We start from the raw sequence: 13,164 nt of genomic DNA, 5'->3' as shown, positions 1-13,164 counted from the left end.
TTCAGGTTACTGCCCCGCCTTGCCCATCCTGCCGTGGTTCTCTTTTTGCTGACGCCATGCCCAGCTGGGAGTTACATAACACTAGCTTGTGCCTTTCAGTTGGGTAGGTACTCTATCCAGAACCATACAAATCTATGGCGTCTGTGACTCCGTCTATCTGGTTTCGACTCCATCTACTTGGCTTTGAGTCTGTCTACCTGGCTTTGACTCCATCTATCTGGCTTTGACTCCATCTATGCCTTTCTCTATCATGTATAAATGTATATCCCCAAGGCCATTAGATTAATATAGAGGACACTATAGGACTATGAGGTTTGTTTGGTTGGAAAAATACAGTACTTTATAGAATGCTTCAGAGGTTGATTTAAAACATCTCGCAAAACTGTTATTAGGCAGGTTTCCATTGACCCAGGTTTATTCGACAAACGCAATGTCGCAAAAAAAAATCATTGCGACATGTGTAATGGAAACAGCAGATATAGGATACATTTTCTAAAGATCGACCACATTTCTATCTGTTCGACATGGGTGGATTTTTCTTCTGTAGAAAAATCTGTAGAAGAACTTTCTTTATTAAGACAAATGATGGAAACTTTTTTTCGAATAAATGATTGGCAAATAATAATGAAGGTAGCCTACGGGGCACGTGATGTCAACTATAAAGCTCCATCCCAAAATTCATTGTAAATGCCTACGTCTTGCAAAATCAATTTTCAACTATAAAAATTATGTTTCTTTGAAGGAAATGGATTGTCCTTACTTTCAAGAATACCTGAAATTCTTCATCTTACTTTTCTAGTTGGTTAGCAAGTTTCACCATCTAATTACTTCAGATCTACAGGAGTGCACGTTTCACCATCTAACTACTTCAGATCTACAGGAGTGCCTGTTTCACCATCTAACTACTTCAGATCTACTGGAGTGCACGTTTCACCATCTAACTACTTCAGATCTACAGGAGTGCACGTTTCACCATCTAACTACTTCAGATCTACTGGAGTGCACGTTTCACCATCTAACTACTTCAGATCTACAGGAGTGCACGTTTCACCATCTAACTACTTCAGATCTACTGGAGTGCACGTTTCACCATCTAACTACTTCAGATCTACAGGAGTGCACGTTTCACCATCTAACTACTTCAGATCTACAGGAGTGCACGTTTCACCATCTAACTACTTCAGATCTACAGGAGTGCACGTTTCACCATCTAATTACTTCAGATCTACAGGAGTGCACGTTTCACCATCTAATTACTTCAGATCTACAGGAGTGCACGTTTCACCATGTCATCAACCGAGGTGATACGTTGGCACATGAGAATTATTACAATATGCAAATATTAGTCAATTATTGCATTCTATCCATGTTGGCTTTCACGGGCTACCTGAGACATGAACCAGATAGGTGGGAGAACATACAGGCTGCCGCCAATATATTAATGCGCAATTTGCCTAAATGGGTAATGGAAACCCTTCAACCACAATATTTTCATTCAACAGTGTAGGTTTTTGAGATATATAGTTTTTAGTTGTGACGTCATTACGTTAAGGTGTTTTCAAAGTTCCATGGAAACGCACCCTAGCAGGTAATTGTTGCATCTATTTTCTATGCAAACTTTCTAAATGTTGACAGAAAAATCACTGGACAAGTTAATGGAAACATAGCTAATGATGCTGCCTTGTTCTTTTGCATACGTGTTCATATAAAAGAGTTCTCTTGTCATCAGTGTCTGTAACTAGCCTCCTGAGTGGCGCAGTGGTCTAAGGCACTGCATCTCAGTACTGCGACGCAGTGCCTTAGACCACTGCGCCACTCAGGAGGCCATCACTACAGATCTGGGTTCGAGCCTGGGCAGTGTCGTAGCCGGCTGCAACCGGGAGACCCATGAGGCGGCGCAAAATTGGCCCAACGTCATCCGGGTTAGGGGAGGGTTTGGCCCGCTGGGATGTCCTTGTCCCATCTCGCTCTAGCAATGCCATGTGGCGGCCGGGCGCATGCATGCTGACTTATGTCACCAGCTGTACAGTGTTTCCTCTGAAGCTGGCTTCTGGGTTAAGCGAGCAGTGTGTCAAGAAGCAGTGCGGCTTGGCGGGGTTGTCTTTCGAAGGAAAGACCTTCGCCTCTCCTGAGTCCGTACGGGAGTTGCAGTGATGGGACAAGGCTGGATATCACGAAAAAGGGGTAAAAAAAACAAAACAAGTGCTGTCCTGTCATCCCCTCTTCCCACTAATTGATGTGATGTGAGGATTCCATTGCTTATATTTGTATCTCCGTTAGAGCCTCATATGTCTGTATTTCTATCTTAATTAGTGCTAAAACAAAAGGAGGTTTGTTTTAAGCATCTGGTGTATCAGATTCAGATCTGATGCTTGAGTGAATCTTGTTATAAAGGGAAGAATACTGTACCTAGTGTTCGGTGTTGTTACGTCATTAAAGTTTGCTGGAGCTTTTTGCGCATAAAGGCAATGACTCATAGTTTAGTCCAAAACAGAACTGGAGCCAAAACCGCATCATTTTACATCTGCTCAAGAAACCGAGCAAGACATTGTAGTCTCAGCAAATGAAAATGCTCACACGTAGGCTAATTTCATGGTTCTGCTCTGGCAGTATTATTTTTTATCTTCACCACTGTCACTACCTCTCCATTGCGATGTATTTCATCAACATCTCACATACAAATAAGATAGATATGTTCTGACACATCCCAATTTTGGGTGTATGGTAAATATCAGAGATATAAACCAAGCCATCCCTGGGTGGGGGAATAAAATATATGTTATAAGGCCTGTTGTGCCAGTCAGGGGCCAGGCTGAGGGGTGGCAGTGTGCTGGTCTCATGCTGTCATCTACCCCGCAAATAAAAAGGGAGAAATAAAAGTGAGAGGTCCATTAAACGGAGAGGGGGAGGCTGATGTCTATTACTCGGCCCTCCAGTGTGTACCGACCGTTATGCTTCAAGGCACATAGAACAGAGCACACATTAGTTTCAATAATTTGTTATTGATTCACTTTCTGGCCCTCAGTTCTTTAAGAACCCTACCAATGGACAGAGAGATTCCAGATTGCTATGGGGCCTGTTCTACGGATAAAATGGAATTTACTGGATCATTCTCATAGCCTCTTGTTAATTGAACCCACTGTTCATTTCCGGCCAGTCTCATCAGTGTCATTCAACAAGTGTCCTAATGACATTGCTGTGTGACCAATGATTCAGCACAGGAGATTGGATATATTGTTAGGAGTAAACCATTGGTCATCAATGATCTTCATGCCCAGGTAGCAATTGAAGATTGCTAATGACATAATATCGCCGATGGTACCTCCTTTGCTGGCAGTGTGTCATCATGAGGTAGCCATACCATCTATTGTAGCTTTACTGATCACCAAAGACAGAACTGAGATAATAACCTCGGACTAGAACTCATCATGATGTTATTGACGAGCTCCCAATGACTGTCACTGTGTATTCTCACTACAGTGGCTGTGGGGAGAGACTACTCGCTGTGTGCACCAACAGGGTCCAATGTTCAGGCACACAGAGGACATGTCTCCTATGACCAATATCCCTGGGCAGCTATCACTCACTTCAAAAGGAATGGTCACAATGACAAAGTCAGGGAATCAGTTGGGAAGCCCTAAGCTGCTTGACATGTGTTAAATGAAATATGATGGCATGGATCTGAACAGCCTTTGTGACCTGAGGGGAGAACAAAGGGTCCACTGGAAGAGGTTCAGCGATGATAGCCGAGCCGTGGGTTTAAGATGAAGTGGAGGATCTTCTGTGTCGTTAGGAGAAGTGCCTCTATGCTGCTGTAACTCATGGTTAAATATTAAAGAACCCACTGGCGTCTGACTGCACATTCTATTTACTGCCTCCTACAACCGTCCATCCTAGAGCCAGAGAGAGACGCTTTCTCTGAGATGGGTCTCAGGAAGGACATTGCTATGCTATTTTCATTACTGGTATTGTTCTGGAAGACCATTTTGTTGTAATTATGTAATGTCCAGGGACGTACTGTAGCGGTAAATTTCAACATTATGAATGGCGTCAGCAGATAAAATAAAATAACAAAGCTTCAAAACACACATGAAGGTGTTCAAAGAGGCCACGGAGAGAAGGAGGGTCATGAAAAGGAACAGAGAACAAGGGAAAGAGAGAGAATGGGGGAGAGAAAGAGAGAGATGCTTTAAAGTGCAGCATATTAAAGATTCATATTCAGGGACAGTCTGTACCACATTATTTTCAGCCCCCAAAGCCCTCAGCTGTACAGCTAAATAGCATCAATAGACCCTTAAGCAGTTAGCATTAGAAGGAATACTTTCAACCATGTTTGAAGAGTCTTGATGATTCACCGGATAGAGCTTCTAATGTATAGTATCATGAATGTAACATTACTGAAGTTGTCCTTTTTATTTAAAATTCATATTTTCTTGCCACAAATGCAATCATCTGCGTAGATTGCAGGCAATTATTTTGGATGTGTACAAGCATTAGCATATTCTATGGCTTTTTCTCATTTGGGTAAAAGTCCATCTTCCTTCCTCTCTCTGTGACCCAGAAACCGATAAGTGGCAGAGTGGTCGAGGAGTGCCAATTCGTTAACAGGCAAACGGTCCTCCCCTCTATAGCCTCCTTTTGGCGAAGAAGCACAAGTGTACCTTACCGCGGAAGAGTTTTGACATCTGCCAAACACCCTTTGAATCAGCTGTTGTATTGTCGCAGGAGAAAAGCATGCAGACATTTAAAAACAATGTGGTACTAAACATTTGAATTACAACTGACTTATTTCGTTTTTATCACTTTACAAGGTTCTTTTGATATCCACTCTTGTAAACATCATTTGCCTGATGACGAGCGAGTGGAAAAGGAGCTTATTTCAAACAAGAGCATTTTAATCTCCATTCATATTCCTCGCCACCTCTCCTCGATTACCTTTGACCTTTTTTAAAAGGAGGCGAGAGAGGTTGGAGGAGTGAGGATGCAGGAGTGAGGATGCAGGAGTTGAGCAAATCTAATTGAGAAAAGGCCGGTCAGTCAATTTCCTCACTCGATAGTGGAGGGCCCACTATAAAAACAAACCACTGGTCCTGGCTCTCAACCCAAAGTAAATTGAACTGACCACATACTGTCCCTGGTACATACAAAGAGCATTGAGTAAGTATTTGGCATTTGATTAATGTATTTGTTTTATGACAATCAGAATTTCTCCAAATAGATTGAACATCAAATTAAATTACCTATTTAGTTATATTTGTTTTGGGGTTTTACTTCATGCATGAAGTATTGCTAACTGGTTTTAACATAGTCCTGGTGTTTTCACTTTTTAGAAGCTACATATTGTCTCTGTATAGATCATCAGACGTACAGCATTGAAAACAACATTCTCTCGACCTTTCAACAGGGACAAACTGTCAGATTGTCAAGATGAAAGTAGACCGTCGATTGTGTTATTTTCCCTTGGGCATCTAAGTTAGCTATAGAACCTGTTGCAGCAAAGCATTGATGTTTCGTCCCGTTGTTTAATATCGAGTCTCCCCTCAACCTGTCTTTTTTGATTAAACACACATTTTACCTGCAACACTTTATTGGTGCACACCATATCAGCCCTATCTCAAAGCACACCAGCCATCTCAGAGATCTAATCGTCTAAGATATCCTGTCAACTTCTAAATGTTGGATATTTTGCTCTGGAGCATTTGATTGAGCTCTTACACACATACGATCTTCTTCCTGATCGTGGTTAAGATGAATGTGGAATACAGATAAAACGTGACTGAAATACCCAGGGACCTCTCTGGGCCCACTGGCCTCTGTGTCCTGGTATGGAGGGTGCTTATGGGAGTCCCATTCCCCCCTCCCATCTGTCCACACTTTGCATGTGACAGCAGGTTAAGAGAGAGTGTAAGTGGGCTTGTTCTGGCTGTTGTCTTCTTCGGAGGAGAATAACGTGCTAACAGGCCAGCTCTGGTTATGTGATCTAAAGACAGTAATGCACCGCCGTGCTTTGCTTCTGCCTTGCATAGGCAAGATTATTATTGATAAATAATGCATATGTTCCTTTCCACTGCAGGAAGCAGCCTGTCCCCTCACACACACACTCCCTCAGTAAAGCCCAGCTAAGTAGAGCAATAGAACCTACACTAATTTAGCTGCAGCATCACATCAATTCTGTGATCTATGTACTATGCTGTTCCTGTCCATTAGTGTTCTGTATTTTGTCATATTCTATGTTTTGTGTGGACCCCAGGAAGAATAGCTGCTGCTTCTTCAACAGAGGATCCAAATAAAAATTGTATAGCACAGCAACAAACTCTTGGTACATTCTTTGATTTAAACAACATTCTCTCATCAGTAGCAACTTTTACTGCACACTACAGTAGAAATGAATAGCGCTGGAATCTGTGGCAATCTCTTTCATGAGTATCTTCACGATATTACAGTATATTGGAAACAAACATAAAATGTAAAAATATGCATTTCACTGTTAGTCTACATCTGTTGTTTACGAAGCATGTGAAATCAACATTTTTTTTTGCATTTGTTTTCACATCCTTGCTATTCTGGTCATGATTTCTTACCCTAACAGTGGTTTTCCTGGTTAAATAAATGAATAATACAAAAATGTAATTATCAAATACATTTTCATTGGCAATGCTCCATTAATGACTCAAAACATTTCAGGGAAAAGTGTATCTGAAACGTATCTATTGATTGTGCAATATCACCCGTAATCTATCTTGCTGAAATTGGAGTTCCTTCCTTAGTGTCCTCGACATTTATTTGAAAACAGTGTTTACTGCATTTGATTATCTGTAAGGTTTTCCCAAAACTTCCCTGGAATGATTTCTGTTTTAAGATGTGAAAAAAGTGCTGAAAGGTGCAGGGCTTTTTGAGATCGCATCCTCAGCCTTTGCCTCCAGCCTTTTTTCTAGGATAAAAACACCAGCAAATATTCTATCAGAATCTAAAATCAAGAGAAAATAATGCATTTGAAATTAAAACACATCAACAAACAAACAAAAATGTGTCATCTTACCAGTGTTGGCATCAAAACAGTAATTCCTCCTTTAGATAAAGACCAAAACATCCCTTAAAAGAGGTTCAAATCCAGGACTGGGGCCTATGGTAGTAAAGTAACAGAGGATACCCTCCTTTAGCTTCAGTGTACAACTCAGGAACAGATTAGGGTCTGCGCCTGCTATCCTCCCCACTCATCAAAGGAGGAGCTCCCTATCCCTGATCACGCCCACCCCATCACACTCACAATGGTAGAGTCCACCCAACCTCTCTGCAACAACAAGCTCACACCTCTTCCCCGGCAGGAAGGAGAGACACACTACTGCGCTGAATTGTGCGTGTGTGCGTGTGTGATGGAGGGAGAGTGAAAATGAGAGGAGAGCAGAGAAGTGGAGGAGGGATTGAGGCTGGCAGATGGGTGGCTGGTGATACCTAGTCAGTTGCACAACTGACTGCATTCAACCAAAATGTGTCTTCCGCACTTAACGCAGCTCTTCTGAATCAAAGAGGTGCGGGGGGCTGCCTTAATCGATGTCCATGTCATCGGCACCTGGGGAGCCGGTGTTGTTGGGGGGTTAACTACCGTGTTAATCTTTCCCCCAGGTATACGAACCAGCAACCTTTCGGTTACTGGCCCAATGCTCCTAACAGCTAGGTTATCTGATGCCTCGTGTTGGCTTAGGTTAAAGTGGAAATGGATGATCTTGCTGTACTCCTACAATAGACAGTGGGAGGAGAGGCAGCTCAGCTCAGAGCTGCTGTTTGTCTTGTGACACTTTCAGATGGGTTTTCAGGAGAAGGAGTTCAGCAGTGTCACACAGGACAGATGAATTACTGCAGGCCGTCTACAGTATGCTGCTCTGGCTCCTCTCTAAGATGGAGTGATGTTACACACAGGAGGATGCGGCTGGCAGCATACTGTCAAATACAACTGTAGGCTTCCACAGCTTGAATGTTTTACAATAGTGCTTAAAAAAACATATTTTAGCATGGCAGGGAATTGAAGCTACCCTGTCATATTTCTCATTCATCTTAATTGATGAGAGTTCCTTGGGTAGAATTGTACAGTGATAAATAACCAGCTATTATACTGGAATAAAAGATCGCTGTCAGGATTAGATTAACAGCCACACTGGCCCACAGATTTCTGTCCAGAGCTGTTTATCTGATCCAGATCAGCAGGCCCTCTATTCTCACCTTTCTGTATACCTAACTGTGGATGAGTGTGTGTGTGTGTGTGTGGGGGGGGGGTGTAAAGCACCAAGGGCAGTCCATATGGAGCAGCACCCACTGTGCTCATTAAAAGGCTTGGCCTGGTCCTTGACTTTCACAGACAGATGCTGTGGCTGCTGTTCACTCTGCCAGAAGACCTATACTGTACTGAATAAAGGTAATTGTCTTCTAAGATTCAGAAAGTTGTCTTCACTTAATAATATGGTGAGTCCATAAGATGGTCATTCAGGATGTCAAGTTGTCTGACAAATTCCAACTACATAATGTACATAACGTTCAATAAAAGTAGTTTGACTGGAAATGGCATCTGTGAGATGAAATAGCCAGTCTGTCTAAAACACAGTTAATTTCTCCTATTACCAGTGACATTCAACTGAACATTTGCAGGAATGACCCAATAGAAAGAATTACATTCTCTGTCTCTGATGAGCCATGAAAAGCACAGAACGAGAATACAACTTTTGGTACTTCCTATCCTCAGATTGATCATCAATAATTCAAATATCAGCATTCCGCACCCATCCCTTGTATAATAATAATAACAATAATAATAACTGTCTACGATGATGTATGTACTGTACATGCTTCTAAAATGGTTTAGTGGGACTTCCGCTATCGTCCTAAAATGGAGTTCTGTCCTAACTGCACAGCTGTGATGTGGCTGATTCCCCCTAAACCCCTCCCTGTAGCCAGGCAGCCAGGCAGCCAGGCAGCCAGGCAGCCAGGCAGCCAGGCAGCCAGGCATACAGGCAGGCAGGAGGGCCCACCCCTGGAGAGGTCCAGTTGGTTTGTGCTGCTGCTGCCTACTAGGACATCATTATGGAGAGTAGATGGCCAACACAGCATAGGGGGAAAGATCCCTAATCCCCATGCCATATAATTCTGCTCGAAAGAGGATTCATTCCAACATATGGAGGAAGGAAGGAAGAACCATCCACTAAATATATTTAATAGACAATCTGTCTTCATTATTGACAATTACTTTACTACAGTATAGTACATTTAAAAAAAGATTTAACCTTTATCCATTCACAAACCTCATTCACCAACCTCATTCTTACCGGTCTGACTTAAAATAACTACGCCATCCGGGGCAATTTACTCTCCACCCTGAGAGCAAACCGACACGTCCAGTTGTTGTAGTCGTCAACACAGGATCGATAAGCTTTGATTCCAACTGACCCCGTGTATCTGTTTGCTTTTCAGGCAGGAGGCTCTCTGAGGTAGATATAGGGATTATGCTGGGTACACACTAGGGGTATAAAATCACATTTTATTATTCTCAGTGGTTTGAATGAGTTGAGTTCAATTCATAATTCCTGGCTGGTTTATATTTCTCCAGTGGTCATCCATCATCCTTTGTATGCATAACTACTTTGATTATATCAGTGTTGCTGCATTTCCTTAAACCTCATAGGGATCACTATGCTTGCCGCCTCAAAATATTCTGCCATAGAATTAATTTATGTGCAGATGACAAAATGCTACATTGCTTGAGAGATGGTATCAGTGACTGGTTAACTGGTAGAGAGAGAGAGAGAGCGAGAGAGCGAGAGAGAAAATATATATATCAGCCTGTAGGGGGTGGGTCCTGGAGGAATGGGGCGGGTGTTTAAACCCACACCAGCATCATCAAATCCCTCTGAACAGATTGGTGCAGCAGGGCCCCAACATTAATCATTGAGCTGTCTATCCCCCATACTATGCTGCCTGCCACTCTGCAGGCCCTGACACAAATCATCATTACAATCCAGTGGGGCATCCAGTGAGTCCCCCCTCCCTCTGACTCTCCCTTTCCCTCACTCCATCTCTGCCTCCCTTTCTCTCACATAAATCAGCGTGGACCCAGATGAGCATCTCTCTCTATTCTTCTGCGGAGCCTATCATCTCTCCTGGATCAAGCGCCGTTAAACAGGGATAATGTATGTTTTACTACCATCAGCTGTACTACCACTTTACCTCCCTCCCAACAGATAATTATCTACCAACAGATGGCAGTGACCAGACAAGACAGGCCCATTTGGGCATCAACCCCTCAAAACAGGGTAATTAACACCCAATGAGCATTTACCAGTAAATAACACAAGTTCATTCCTAATTATTATCCAGAAATAAACAATGACCCCCCCCAATCAGACCAACTGTAGATATCCCACATACACAATTACCTTACCTAACTTTATATTTGTTTTTATTTCCCTGGTTTATAACCCCTTCTGGACGCCACTTAAATAATGATCAGGCAGGTAATGTCTGTCTCCCCTTGATCTAGCCCAGGGAAAAGAGGGAGATACTTAAAAGCCCTCAAAGGGAACAGAGAGCGCTACCTGCCTGACAACCATGCCCATGAGAGAGGCCAGGTGCCGAGGTGTGGGGGCGGAGTGTCTATTCTCCTGCTCTTTACACAGCTGAAAGGCACTAGGGCAGGTGAATGAATGACGACACCCACTGCACTAGCGCTGCGCTGGCTACACAGTATGTTAGTAGGGACACCAAGGGCCACCTGTGGTCATTTCCCTTCAATAACTATATTATGTAAGTAATGAATAAGTCATATTTGATAAAGTACAATGACAGCTCTTTCTAATACTGTATTATGTTATGCTTGTGAAATACTCCTAGTATGATATAAACGTGTACTGCTGGAACATGTTAGGATAAACATGAAACGCTCCTATCCATATCATATCAAAACCACTTAAAATATATATTTAGAATGGTGCCCATATCACTATGATCTTGTTAAAGCATTACTCTGATATATCTGGTGTATTCAAACATCCTGAGAGCATAGCCCTTCATCACAAATGGAATGTAGGGATGTAACACCAGCTCCAGCAGCTCTTGACCTGTTGATTGGTAATCCCTATAATTATGTTTGGGTGTGTGTGAGCTGAATCGAAACGATGATAATGCTGGACTGCATATTTCCGTTAGCTCCCCTGTAGTGTCAATGGCCTCTGTGTTCCCATCTTAGCCCTCAGACCTAATGAGACAAGGACACCCCTACCGACCAAGCCCTCCCTAACCCGGGCGACGCTAGGCCAATTGTGCGTCGCCCCACGGACCTCCCGGTCGCGGCCGGTTACGACAGAGCCTGGGCACGAACCCAGGGACTCTGATGGCACAGCTGGCGCTGCAGTACAGCGCCCAGTACTGCGCCACCCGGGAGGCCCACAAAAGCATCTTAAGGCTAAGTTTATCTTTAGAACCTTTGTAGGTGCATCATTAAATCTGTTTCCTAAAACCATTGTTACTAAAATTGCACTTGAAGCCTTTCGATATTTACCAACTGCCTCAGACCACTTGTAGAAAAGCTAAGTGGGTCGTTAGATGCTTTAATGCCCTGCCGCTTCACGTTAGGCCCAGAAGGGTTGTGTTCCCCTGCTCAGATATTACGTGCAACAAACAATGTTTGTTTTCATGAGTCGTTTGGGATAAGTGGATAACTCACCTCCCAATTAACTCCAGCAAAACAAACGGCTTGAGAATCAATAGATTTTCTATTTGTATTAGTTTTGTACATCCAAGTGATACCCATCAATCCACAGTCTTTGTTAGGATAGTGGACTGTGGATGGAATAATGTGTTCTCATACATTTTCCTTTGAATAACTGGGACATTGCTGGATGCACTGAGGAAATGAAGGCTTGAATCAGAAACATCAGTACCTGTCTCAAGGCTATATCAGTTCTCTCAATACTCTTTATCCTTCCAGTTAGCCCATCTCATTATGTTTCGAGAAACATGAAGACATTTCACTCCATTTTAATCTAACCATTTTCACAATCATGGGATGTTAATGTTACGAAAGGAATTCAAATAAACAATGTGATCAAGATTCATGAATTGCAGTGATGCTGCAACCCCAACCCTACTGCATCAGAGCACAACCAACACCACAACAAAACCCAGAGTTCTTCCAGACTGAAAGATAAAAATGTGAATATTCACAAATAGAATTAGAACACAAATGGAAAATATTAGCAAATCAAAGTTGCAATAAGCTACAGGTGAATCCCCACCCTGGGACTGGGCAAGCAAATCTCCTGACCAACTGCAACAGCGCTGTCTTTATGCAACATTATAAAGTCTGCCTTAAAGTAAAAACCAACAAATTAAAATTGCATATAAAAACCTGTTAATGTATCAATTTATCGATTGATCTTTCTACGGAGTCAGAATTGTAATCAGTAGTGATAATAGAGTAATGAGTCAAGAGGGAATGCTTCAAAGACATCAGATTATGCTGCATTATGATTTCCATAAGTACACTGATATTCCCACAGCAGTTATGTAATGAGGAACCTCTGTAAAATCATCATGCAGAACTTACTGTACACCCAGTGAGCCCAACAAGTATTGATTTACTAAAAAAAAAAAAAAAATACAATAATCTCTGAGTTCAGCCAAGTTGAGTGCTGTTTATTTTTTGTAAAAGCAAGAGAATATGTAATATTGTTTACCTTCATCCCTGAGATTGGAAGACCCCTGCACGGCATTCACTTTGTATTGGAGGGTCCTCCCGGTCCAGCAGAATGATGCAGAGAGAGCGAGAGAGGTGAAAGGGAGGGAGGAAGGAGTGTGGAGTTTTAGAGCAGCGGAGTTTCTTGATGCAGTCTGGGCACTAGCTGAATGCTAATCAGATAGTGGAGGCATTTCCCCATGAGTGGAGGAGTGCAGAGCAGACCCCCTCCATATATATCCCTGTAACACCCACTCACAACCAGAATCCTGCCCAGTCAGCACTATCCACTGGCTGGATCAGACCATAAACCCACTGCCAGCCTGCATCTAACTCTTGACTGACTGCTCATACTTTAACAAGGGTTGCATGTACCTGAATGGCAGGTAGAGCCAGGTATCCTACAAGAAAAGTACACTCTCTATGGGAACAAACATAATCAAATT

The 13,164-nt window shown here is 42.6% G+C and overlaps 1 protein-coding gene across 3 annotated transcripts in view; it reads right to left on the bottom strand.

The window, feature by feature from the left end:
• Positions 1 to 12,865, bottom strand: part of LOC118401367 (synaptic vesicle glycoprotein 2B-like) — a 42,692-nt gene extending 29,827 nt beyond the window's left edge. Inside the window, exon 1 of one of the 3 annotated variants that reach the window (XM_052475051.1) lies at positions 12,720 to 12,865. The gene's annotated coding sequence lies outside the window, so the exon portion shown is untranslated. Of the gene's footprint in view, positions 1 to 7,039; positions 7,179 to 12,719 lie in introns of those variants that run through there. The other 2 variants (XM_035798806.2, XM_035798807.2) reach the window with 2 other exon arrangements.
• Between the last annotated feature and the right edge of the window lie 299 nt (positions 12,866 to 13,164).

Source organism: Oncorhynchus keta, chromosome 22 (assembly GCF_023373465.1).
Source record: "Oncorhynchus keta strain PuntledgeMale-10-30-2019 chromosome 22, Oket_V2, whole genome shotgun sequence".
NCBI classification, from domain to species: domain Eukaryota; kingdom Metazoa; phylum Chordata; class Actinopteri; order Salmoniformes; family Salmonidae; genus Oncorhynchus; species Oncorhynchus keta.
This window is presented reverse-complemented; position numbering and strand designations above follow the sequence as displayed.